Source organism: Chaetura pelagica, unplaced genomic scaffold (genome assembly GCF_000747805.2).
Source record: "Chaetura pelagica isolate M959 unplaced genomic scaffold, ChaPel_1.0 scaffold142, whole genome shotgun sequence".
Classification (NCBI taxonomy): Eukaryota; Metazoa; Chordata; class Aves; order Apodiformes; family Apodidae; genus Chaetura; species Chaetura pelagica.
Genome location: NW_009952973.1, coordinates 9,608,809 through 9,620,679, shown reverse-complemented (window position 1 = coordinate 9,620,679; position 11,871 = coordinate 9,608,809).

Genomic DNA, 11,871 nt, shown 5'->3' with positions numbered 1-11,871 from the left:
CTGACATATTTACTTTCTGGAAGACATTAAATGAACTTTAAAACCAGATTTGAAAATCCAGCTGTGAAAGGGGTATGCAAAAGTGATAAATGAGGGCTGAACACCATCCAGATCACATACTTTGTTGTAGGAACTACAGTAAGCAAGTAGAAATTCCACCCTGAAGTAACAATTCAGTTTGAATTAGAACTTGCACTTACTCTTGCAGTTTAAGTCAATAGCTATTTTGTGGTTGCCATATATCAGAAAAACATGCTTAGTGAGAGTGCAAAACAGCTCAATGTAACAAATATAAACAATGAACTTTTAAACATCATTCCTGAGCACAGAGTGCAGAACTTTACTGCCAACCATAACACAAATTGCCCCAAGTCTGTACCCACTAATCATGTTTCTACTTCCATTGAGGTTCTGAATGTCTCCCTTATCCCACCTTCCCCCCACTCACTAGAAAATCCTCCCTCATTATCCTGACTGATTGCTTCAATTAGCAAGCAACTCAGTTACATTTTGTTCTATGCTTCAGATCCATGAAGGTAAAGGCTCAATGGTATGCTTCAGTTTTACTTAATTAGAAGGAAAATTAACTTAAATGCTCAATGGACACTGTGCTGGGGTAGACTGCCTGAGTAATGCTCATAAACCATTTGCACCAGCCAAAACCATCCTTGAGCACTGAGTGCTTTCTCTACATATTTATGAAGACAAATATTTCTATTTACCTCAGAACAACAGATAAGTAATTTCCATATGAGATTTCCATTAGAAATGCTGGGAGTTTAAGATTTAGAGCCAGTAAAACATCCTTTATTAGGCAACACACTGAATCAAAATGGCCCAGTTACTTTCAGAGTAATTATTTTCTGATCATTGTGATTCATTCTCAAAAGGTATTCAGTGAAACTTACTTTAGTACAACTAATTGTTCTTCAACATTGAGGAGTTCTCTGAGGTACTTAAAAATGAACTGTAATCATGAACTTTTTATCCCTTAAATTACATTAAATACTGTTTACATTTTATCTGCCAATCTACTTCTGTTAGTAACCATTGGTTCTATGTTGCTATCACATTCCAAGACTAGAGTTCAAATAATTTAATCATCCAGTTTTCTTACTGCATTTCAGATTTTTATATCAATTCAGGTTTTATACCTCAAAAAATGGACTGGGGTGCATATGCACATATGAACAGGCAGCAGTACATTCTAGAGGTCCCTTTCTTCACAACTTTATAAACTAGTCAGCAAGATTGAGACCTGCTATATGCTTGACCCCTGTTATTCACATGATTCAATCATAGGTGTGTACCACAATATGAATAATGTCTTCCAAATGTACAGCAAATATGTAAAATAAGCTTGAGAACATAATAAGAATAGTACTAAACGTTAAAGAGAAAAAATGCACATCAAAAATGGAAAAAAGGATTTTGAGGATTTTTGTTTTATAGCCAAGTTTGGATCTTCAGTCAGTTCTGTAGAAACGGATTTACATACTCCCCAGCAATTATCAGAAGTGGTACATTTTCAGTGAGAAAAATATTTTAAGTGACTTTTTTCCACTGCTTAAAATATAACTTTGTTAACGTGTGAGGAAGATTACAAAACGTACATGTTACTAAACTTATTTTACATCAGCAAAGTTATGATCACAGACACATCACAATTATGACCCATTTTCTTTCCTGAATACAAGGGAGACTGCAGTAACTCTTAGGAAGCAAGTTAGTGAACTATAGCAAATTTTTAACAACAACCCAGTTGTTGATGCTTCATCAAATGCAGAACACTGCAAAGCTCCATAGCACACAACTACACAAGCACAATTCCCATGTAGTTTAAATGTCATGTAGATCTCAAGCATGAAAGTCTTACAGAAAACCTAATTAAAATTACAGTAAAGCAAGAAACCTGTGTAAAATGCATGAGGGTTTTAAAACACTACAAAAGTCTGTTAAAAAAACCTCAGATATGTCTTACAGTGTATCTTGGGTTTTTACCAGAAATCCTACCACACATGCTAAGAAAGGTAAGGGTAACCTAAAACAATATGAAAAAATGAATATAGGATTGGAGGCACTGAAAAATAAAATAAAATAAAAAATCTATCTATGTAGAGTCACTCAGTAATTCTTAAGGCTTCTTCATCAGGGCCTCAGCCCCAAGATCATCGTTCTGCTGTAGGCAACTCACCTTCAGACATAGAAGAAACATCTTAATGTGGACACGCATAGAAAAAAGACCCCTACAACAGTCATGTATTACTTGGCATTAAAACCAGATTTTCCATATCAACTAACCATTCCCTGTCTACAAAAAACTATCACCTTGAGAAGGTGGTACTTTTTTTATAAGATAGTTTTGTCAACATTTCTAACTAGAAGGCTGAGAAATTAGAGATCCTGGTTGTATATACCCAGTTTCAAAAAATATCCTGCACGGTGTTACTAGGAGAAACTCACGCCTGGCAATTTAAACTGTTCTCAACAGTTGAGATAGTTTTGAAGCAAAGAATGATGGATTCTTACAGAAAGGCTACAAAAGAGAAAACACAGGATTTCTTGAAATGTAAGAAATCCATAAAAGTAAAATTTCAACAGTAAACTGAATAACATTGTAAAAAAAATCTTCAGGTTCAGCAATGGCTTTAGTTATTAGGTATTTATTTTTAAGCTTCTTAACAGTAACACTATTTAAAAGTAGAAAAAAAAAATAAAGGAGATCCTGTTTGCTGTGGGATTCAGACTTGTTTTTATCCAAGACAACACTAAGCTTCAGGTTATTACTAGCAGAATACTAGGAATTGTAAGATGCTGTCATGCACTATAAACAGTTGCTAATGGCCTGCCTCACTTCTTTTTCAAGTAAATTAACTATCCCATCTCTAGTCAAGAGCAGCAGCTAAACCCTCTACTGAAGTGACAGCAATAATCCACTATTTTATTAAAAACAGCTTTTCACCTTCCCCCTTTACTCCATCTGGAAGAACAATGTGAAATCTTATTTTTTCTTAGATCTCACTTTTTAGAAAATTCTGAGCTTTGAAAAACCTCTGGAAGCATCTGAGTACCTAAAAAGGAGAATCTAAAGGAAACAAATCCAGCCCTTTGATTGGGTTGGAATAGCAAGTACGCTTATTAAAGTAAAGCAGAGGAAGAAGCCATGGGGAATATTATAGAAAAACAGTGAAATATTTTCCATTTAAGAAAAGGAAAGAAGTGGGTTCTGCTGGCTTGCTACAGGACAGGGATGCGGAAGGTAGATCTAAAGGCTTCTGCTTATCTCTGAAACTGTTAAATACTTAATTGTTTTACAAATAAAAACTAGCACAGGAAGTTGGAGCAGTTTTAAAGAAACACATGATACATTTCAATGCAGAGCATTTTAGGATCCTGAAGAGAGACAACAAAGTAGCCTAATGAAGAAATATTAAACAGGTTGCATAAATTAAATTGGACAGATTATTTCTAGAAAATTATATTGTCACAAATGTGACTTGCCTATACATCAAAGAAGTGCTGAAGTCTCATGTAAGCAGAAGCAGTTTGGACCAGCTGTCCTTCATTACGGTTTTCTAGCTTAGCTGAGGGTTCGACCCTCAAGTCTTTGTTGACAGATGTTTGAGTAATATTTTATTTGGTTGCTTTTGCAAGAAAGGGCTGAACTTATTGCCTTTGCTGACAGGAATCTTAGCAGTTACTTGAATTTTCAATGGTACCTGTTTCTCACAGGTCATCCAATGCAATTTTGGCTATGTAAGTAAGTAGCTTTGAATCTTCTTCAATTGTGTCAGAGAGACTTCTGAGTAGCTTTAAGGTCTCAGGCTGACAAGTTGTTAAAGCTTAGTACCAGACAGAGGGCCTCAGAAACACCCCCAAAAAAGAGGAAAAAATGCATGAAGTCTTTCATACTAAACAGACACCATGGTTTAGTTAACTCAAAGGCCAGTTTAGAGGAGTTTATATTTTCAATGGGAGTTTAAATGTAAAATCATTAGCACTAAGTTAAAGCTGTTACTAAGTACCAAGCAATAACTTATGTTACATTACTGATAATACGAAATTAGGTTTCCTTTGGAGGGTGCTGCACTCAGTTTAAAGTTGCAGTTTCTATACTGTCTATATTGTAGATAGCTTTATAAACCTAAGTACTCAAGCTTTTTATAATAAGCTATATAAATCAATGTATTTATCTGAAGTTCATATTGCTAAGCTATTGAGAATTTTTATGCAGAAGAACGGCCAATTTTTTCAGTTTATTTGGAAGTTCTTTAGTCCTTAATCTTTTCCCAAACACAAAAACCTTGCTGCAAACTCACACCATCGCTCCATTATTCAAAGCTGTTATCTTCTGTATGACTTACAGAACTGCAGCTAACATTTTTCCTGATAAGACAACGTTGGCTACTGTTATCAGGAAAAAGCAGCAAATGTCAATCTTTTATGCAAAAAAAAAAAAAAGGCATAAAGACTAAACTGTTTATGTTACAGTAGATATATCTGTCTACATTTGCCAATAAACTACATTGAAATAGAAAACATGTATCCTAATTTATATGCTTTATTTAAATGAACATTCCTAAGGTTCTATTCGCAGTAAGAGTCAACTTTTTTATTTTGCATAATGACTAACACTAGAGCAACAAAACAAGAATGATCCTCTAGTAAGTTATCTGACCTAAAGTTCAGATTTAAAAGCATAATTTTTGCATGAATAGTAGACTTATTTTACATGGAACAGAAAATTCCTTATTTATTCTTTAAATCACTTCAAATACAACTTCAATTTTTAACAAGAAAGAACTGAGCCTATTTTAAAAAAGAAATTTTGAGTTCATGTAAATTCAAGCTTAGCAAAAACTCATTAGTTTTAAGGTGTTATGAAAAAAACTCAAAGATAAACAAGGATTATTCCTTACTTGATTTTAACATTTCTGTTAAAAACTAATATTAAACCAAACTATATTTTGAACGTTTTTCTTCATAGTTTTTAACTTATTTTCCCCTTTGTTTCCCCAGGAAAATGCAAAAAATACACATCATAGCAATCACTATGGGATAAGTGGAACATCTCCCTTATGAGGAAAGGCTGAGGGAGCTGGGTCTCTTTAGCTTGGAGAAAAGGAGACTGAGGGGTGACCTCATCAATGTTTACAAATATGTAAGGGGTGAGTGTCAGGGGGATGGAGTTAGGGGATAAGGGGGATACTACAACTGTATAATATGAACTACTGGGAACACCTTTTAACTTTAGATCCCACATTCAGTAAATGATGTATATGCTGCTGTCCAGGTTATTAAGACTAGAGTTACCAAACTAGTCTGGTTATGAGCAAGAGCACAGTTAAAGCAACAGAGATTGCCATGTTCTGGCCAGCAGCCTTCCTGGGTCTCGCAGCTTCTGCTGACCTCAACATTACAGCCCTGGTAACAAGTCAGGCCTTCAGCCACTTAATTTAATGATAACTTAGGTATGCTTATGTAGGCTACAGTTACAATTTTATTTAATTGGACTAAAAGTGAAAAGATCAAAGATCACCTGAACTAGCTTACTCTGCTGAATACACCTATGATTTAAGTGTCCACATTAAAGCTTGCTCATGTAGACAATAAAAACACACCAGTCATTCTCACACTCCTCCCCTCAATTAAATATGTAAGCATAACAGAAATAAATACTGTTAGCATACCTCATGGAACTCATCCTGTGAGAAAAATGCAGAAGACACTGCAAACAAAGAAAGAGCTAAATGAGTAATCAACACAATTTGAATGAGGATTTCTTTAAAGCTAGCTGTCTGCTAAAGTGTGCTGCTGAGGGTCAAGCACAGGTCTAAAAGGTCTATTACCTAAAGCCTGAAAACCCTCTCTGACAGCTATGCAATTTAAAATAACCTGTCAAACTAGTTGTCTCCTCATATTTACTGGTCTGTGATTTATACAAGATTCAAGATACTGACTGTCACATTCCGTCCACACATTGATTAAAGGTATATGAAATCTTTTGCTGACACAATATGACTGTCTTAGTACTGGGACAGTACATGTTAAATAACCTGTAGAGCTTTAAAAGTCTGCGAGAAAGAACAGAAAACAGACTTACACAGTATATAAGGTTGGAGTAGAATAACATATACAATGAATGATATATGGTAATGACACAACACATTTGCTGAGAAGCTGCAGTGGTGTAGCGTGACTATCTGGTAAGCCAGTTTGATCCTGCTGCTTTCCTTGGGGAACTCCTGCCATTTCTGCATAGGTGCTCAGCTGTAATGCTTCCCTGAAGGGTCAAAACACTTATTTAAAGATGAAACATGGAACTCTGGAATAGTTCTCTTGAGGTGAGAAGAGGCATGGGAGAGTAAGTGAAAGCTTGCAGTCAACAGCAGAGAAAGGGCTAGGATCTTTAAGCAGTATGCATCTGTTACATTAGTTCAACCAGACAGCCATAAGCACTTCAATAAGGAATGCCTGGAACTTCAACATTTGCTGTATTTCAGAGGCTTGAAAATAACTCATTTTGTGTACTACTCATTATTTTAGCAGTGAGCTTCTTACTATACCAGCGTTTGGTTTCCCTTAATAATCTTTTATTTCTCCTTTTTCACCCCATTACAAAATGAAATAATTTAGAAACCATTGGAAAGTATTTAAAGAGTAATTATAGTGATTGAATTTTAATAATTCACTGATCAAAGAAGAGAGTTTTCTGTGCATTATAGAGCTAGGAACAATGATAGTCTTTATTAATTGTCATGCTTACTGCTACAATATTTTATTATTACACAGCCATGTAGTCATGCCTGCCATCTTAAGACAGGAAAAGAAAAACATAGACATTTATCAGAACACAACTCCAGCTGGCCAGTAACACCTAAAAAACCCAAAAAAACACAATGCTTTAGTTCTCATTGTACTAAAGGTGACAGTGATATCTGTGACACTAGGTTTGACCTCATATATATACTAAAACATTACAGCACTCAAAAATCACCACAGCAGACCTAAAGAAGGTTGGGAAGCACCTCTCTGAGGAGGTACTATAATAGGAGACAAAGTACCAAAGTATTCACTCACCTCATAAATCATAAAAGAGGCAAATTAACCTGTGCAGGCAAGCTTTTAACAAGAAAGTTCTCAGTAATGACAGCGTTTCTAGTACTCAGAAAACTGAGGGTGATGTGCAATAAATAACATAAAGCAAAAATATCATAGCCTGTTACTGCCACAGAGGACACCCACCCCAGGGTCACTTCTGTATACCTCCAACTGCTTACTCCTGTCTTCTCCCTCCACTGTTGCCCTGTCTTTCTGCCTTTGTGCCTAGCCAGTCTGGCTGAAATCTGCTTCTCTCACATCTGGTCTCTCCTGAGCTGAACTGACCCAGTTCACACTGTTCCACGTCCACAGCTTCCTGGAAGATCAAGTAGTTCATTAAGAGAGACAGACACAGGGTCAGGGCAAAACCTCATGGGAAGAAAACGGCTGCCAGTTTTGGCTCATCTAAAATGAGGTGCCTCCAATCAGCTTCTGCACTGGTGGTTGGTTGATTAGCTGAGATGTGTTTAAACAGGGCTCGAAAGCAAAAATCAATTTCATACAGCAGATAAAGTAAAACACCTGAGATCTTTACCACTCCATCTGTGAGTCAGAGGGGACTCTGATCCTGAATAGCTTGTTAGTATGGGTGTCAGCAAAGGAGGAAAAACATACTAATAAAGATTTTTTATTAACATTTGCATTAAATTTGCACTGAAATGTTAGCACAAATTCATATTAGCAATGAACATGAGACCACCTTTTTTTTAAAGAAATAAAAACCTCATCCCACACACCCCCCCAAGGCCTCAGGACGCCTCACCAATCATGCATGCACTGGGAACAAATTCTTCCTTCACCTTGTTGGCTAAAGCATGAGCTTTCAAAAATAGCATGTTCTAAAGCAGGAGTTTTTGGCATTTTTATTTTAACAGAGAGTTAGAAGTGTTCTGATAAAAATATGGAGAATTCAGAGGGGATTACCTACATTCTGGAAGTAGAACAAATAAAAGGCTTTGAACAAAAACAACAATTCAGATTCCAAGTCCAACCACCTCCCTCCAAATGGATGCAGTCTTATTTTTTTCCCTCAAGCAAAAAAAACACTTATCATAATTTTTACACCCCTGCTCACCACTCTCCCAGTTTTAGAGGGGTTCCTGGGTACAACATTTACTCAATTTATGAGGAGGGTAAAAGTCTGAACCATGTCCTCTCTTTCTGCACATAACCTCTGAAGATTAAGTTTGAATAATTACTGAAGATTAATTTTGCATTGGTTGTGACGAGAGCTATTCCATTGTATTATCAGTATGACCAGCATACAATAGTGTATTTACCCTACTCATTTGAGCTGTTTTAATTTCAAACAGTTCTCAGTATACTTTTAATTAAATGCCTGCCCCCTTTGTATTTGATGTTGCTTGATTGTCAGACACGTTATATCATGAACCTAATTTTTCAAGCATTGTTTAAATGAAATGTTATGTTGACACCTGCTTCGTGTTCATCCAGAGCATTTTTCCACCTTCCCTTTTAGTTCCATTTTCATCTCATCCAAAAATATCTCCTGCTACGTAGGCATTATTTCAACACACAGGAAAGAACTCCATATTCTGGGCATACATTTTTCAAGGCCATAAACATCTCTACCAGGACTTCAGTTTGCTCTTTACTCAAGGCAGCTCCTCTCCTTAAGCAAAAAGTGATTTGTAGGTCATGATGATTTATCTAATTTGTTGCTAAAGTGAAACTGCACCTGTATAGCAAAGCTCACAAACCTTTCCAGAACATCTACAGATTGGAGTTTCTTATAGTTTTAGATCAGTAGTAGCTAGTACGTGTTTATATCAATTTTTTAAGCTGGGGACAAGATCATCAGAAAGCTCACTAAATCAAAACCTGAGAGTATATCAAAGCTATACTTGTAAAAAAAAAATACTTTAACTCAAGGCCAAAGTTGTGACATCAATTATGAAATTACTAAAGACATTAATCTCTTTCAGCCTCCTTCCAGTCACTAAAACAATTGCTTTTTCTTCATGCTAAAATAACTTAACAATTTATCCCTTCCCTCAATAGAGATAAGAGACTATTTTATACTGAAGACAATTTATGAATAGTGCAACAATGCAGCATTATGCAAGCCAAAGTCAGCTTCAAATTAAAAGTTTGAACAGTTTTTCGTATGACATTCAGTCACAAAATAATACAGTAATAACTTGTTTGCTGGTACATCTTCATGAAAGAGGCTCTGTTTAATACAGAGAATACAGAAATGTTCCAACAGCAATGTACAAAAAAAAACAACCTACAGAAAACTTGAGTCACTGGTCTTCCATTGTTACATTGCACAGAAGGAATTTGATAAACTATTTGGGCTAGCAATCTCCCACCATATCAGCACCTATTTTTCTGTAGTTCACACAAAAACACAGCTACTTTATCTGAAATTATCACAGCTGTCAACTACTTTTATAACTACAAGAAGCTGGGGCTTAAGTTACTACTAATACGTAAGCTCAAGTAAGTTCATGAACTTACCCTTTAGTTCCTTCCCTAGGTTCCAATAGAATGGTTTCAATTAAGAGAACTCTTAAAACCAGACTGTATTTTTTTTCATTAGCTTCTTTCCTAAGTAATTCCTAAAGTAGGCATAAACAATGAAACAAACCACATAATACTCTCAGGAGGAAAACAAGGGGAATAATTTCATTTTACAGTTGGAGAAAGCAGACAAAGAAGTTATAATACATGATTTATGCAACAGTGCATGAATAAAGATTCTACATAACTCAAGATCATAAGTCATTACAACAGGAAAGGTATAGCACATTCAACTCCATCACCTATAAAACAAACAGACATATGCTGCTAAAAATATCTGAAGAGTCTTCATGTATCTTAAAACACTCATACTGATAGCAAATAAATGCTTCAAACTACATTAGTTATATTATCAAGATGATCATCTTACAGCTAAACTAAACTTGAGAGGATGATTAATATTTTTTATAATACAGTGTGATCACCTACATGAAATATTCTTTTAACTGCCTTCTGTGTTCATACATGTTTATAACACTATATGAGAGGTTTCCAAACATATCCCCTGCAGATTGGTTTTGCATTTGTCTGTTCATTTCATGGCCGTTTCACATAGCAACAGGGGAAAAATTGATGTTATTCTTTTTAAACACAATTAAAATATGCCTCTAAATCCACAAAAATTGGTCAAGGGAAAAAAAAAAATCAGAAGCACATATATTAAATAGAAACTGGACCCAATTCCAAAAATATCAATACCCTTTTATCACATTTTTCATTGTTTCTCAAACACACATTTGCCCCTTCATTCAGTCATTCCTAAGTTAAATAAACATGCAATAAACAAGTTTTCACAAATACGTATGTTGGAACTTTGCATAGGAACTTCTTCACTCTTAGCTCACTACGGACTCAGAGAACAAATCCTTCAGCAGTAAAACGCTAACGCGATCCATTCTCTCTCTTGCTGCCCAGCTACTTGTTGGCCACAGCATGCTGCTCCAGCTGAAAGTTCAGACACAGATGTTTGCATGCACTGTCATAAACCAGATCACAGAGGTGATGTGGATGGAAAAAAAACAACAAACCAAACGCCTGATACCTTCACAGTGTATTTTCAAAAGAGTATATTTAAACCACATTAGTTACAAAATACAGTTTATAGCATAATCAGACAGGAATGAGCAGCAGTGGGAGGAAATCCCTTAAGCTGTCAAAAACTTCAGCTTTGTGAAACTATCCTCGGCATTTATGGAAAGCATTCAAGGCTTTCTAACTGCAGCTTTTGTAATCCCAGTTCATATTTCAACATACACTCGATGAAGTGCAGCAACACCAGGTAAAATGAGAATAGACATACGAGTGTGAAATGTTATTAAGACCCTGCAGTATGTTTTAGGAATATAATTTTGTCTTTGATTTAAATACCCTGAGGCATAATGTTCTTTGATATTGCTTATACTAAAAATTAGTAATTATAAACCTAACTCTGGCAAAATCATATTTCTCCTGATTCTGAAGCCTATAAAAGTTATTTTGCTTTATGGCATATGAAGCTTCCTTTACAATAACTGGAAGGGTAAGGGAGAAGGGGAAAAACAATACACACTGCTGTATAACAACTGTGCTTCACATCACTGCTTATTGTTGTTAACCTGTAATTAGATCAATTTTCTCCCAGATAGTAAAAAGTCACTCTTACCAGGTATAGCTAAATAAAAGTTACAACATGCAACCAGCAGCTTATTAAAATTTATTTAAAATAAAAAAATATATATACAGTATTTTTCACATTTAACATTTATTTAAAACTCTGTAAGAAATACACCATATTATGAGAAAAAAAAAAGCACAAAAATTATTTTTATATTAGAATTCAAACAAGGTGACTCTACTTATCTCTGCTAGAGTGACAGGGAAGGAAAAACAAGCAACCTCCCTCCCTGGAGTCTAGATTTCAGGTCTGCAAATTCCATGAGAGATTTTCTCCTTCATAGAACTGATTTCAAGACAAGAAGTATTCTGCATAATGCAAAAAAATTGGGAAAAAAAAAAAAAAGTAAAATTTTAAAAAACATTTTCAGTACAGGTTTCTTCTGCACCATGTCTGCTGTTGAACTAGAAACTGAATCAAGTCTTACATGTGATACCAGACTAAACCAGGACAGAAACACACAATCATACAGAATCACAGAATTATTGAGGCTGGAAAAGACCATCATAAAGTCCAATCTATGGCCTAACACAACCACATTCATTAGACCATGGCACAAAGTGCCACAT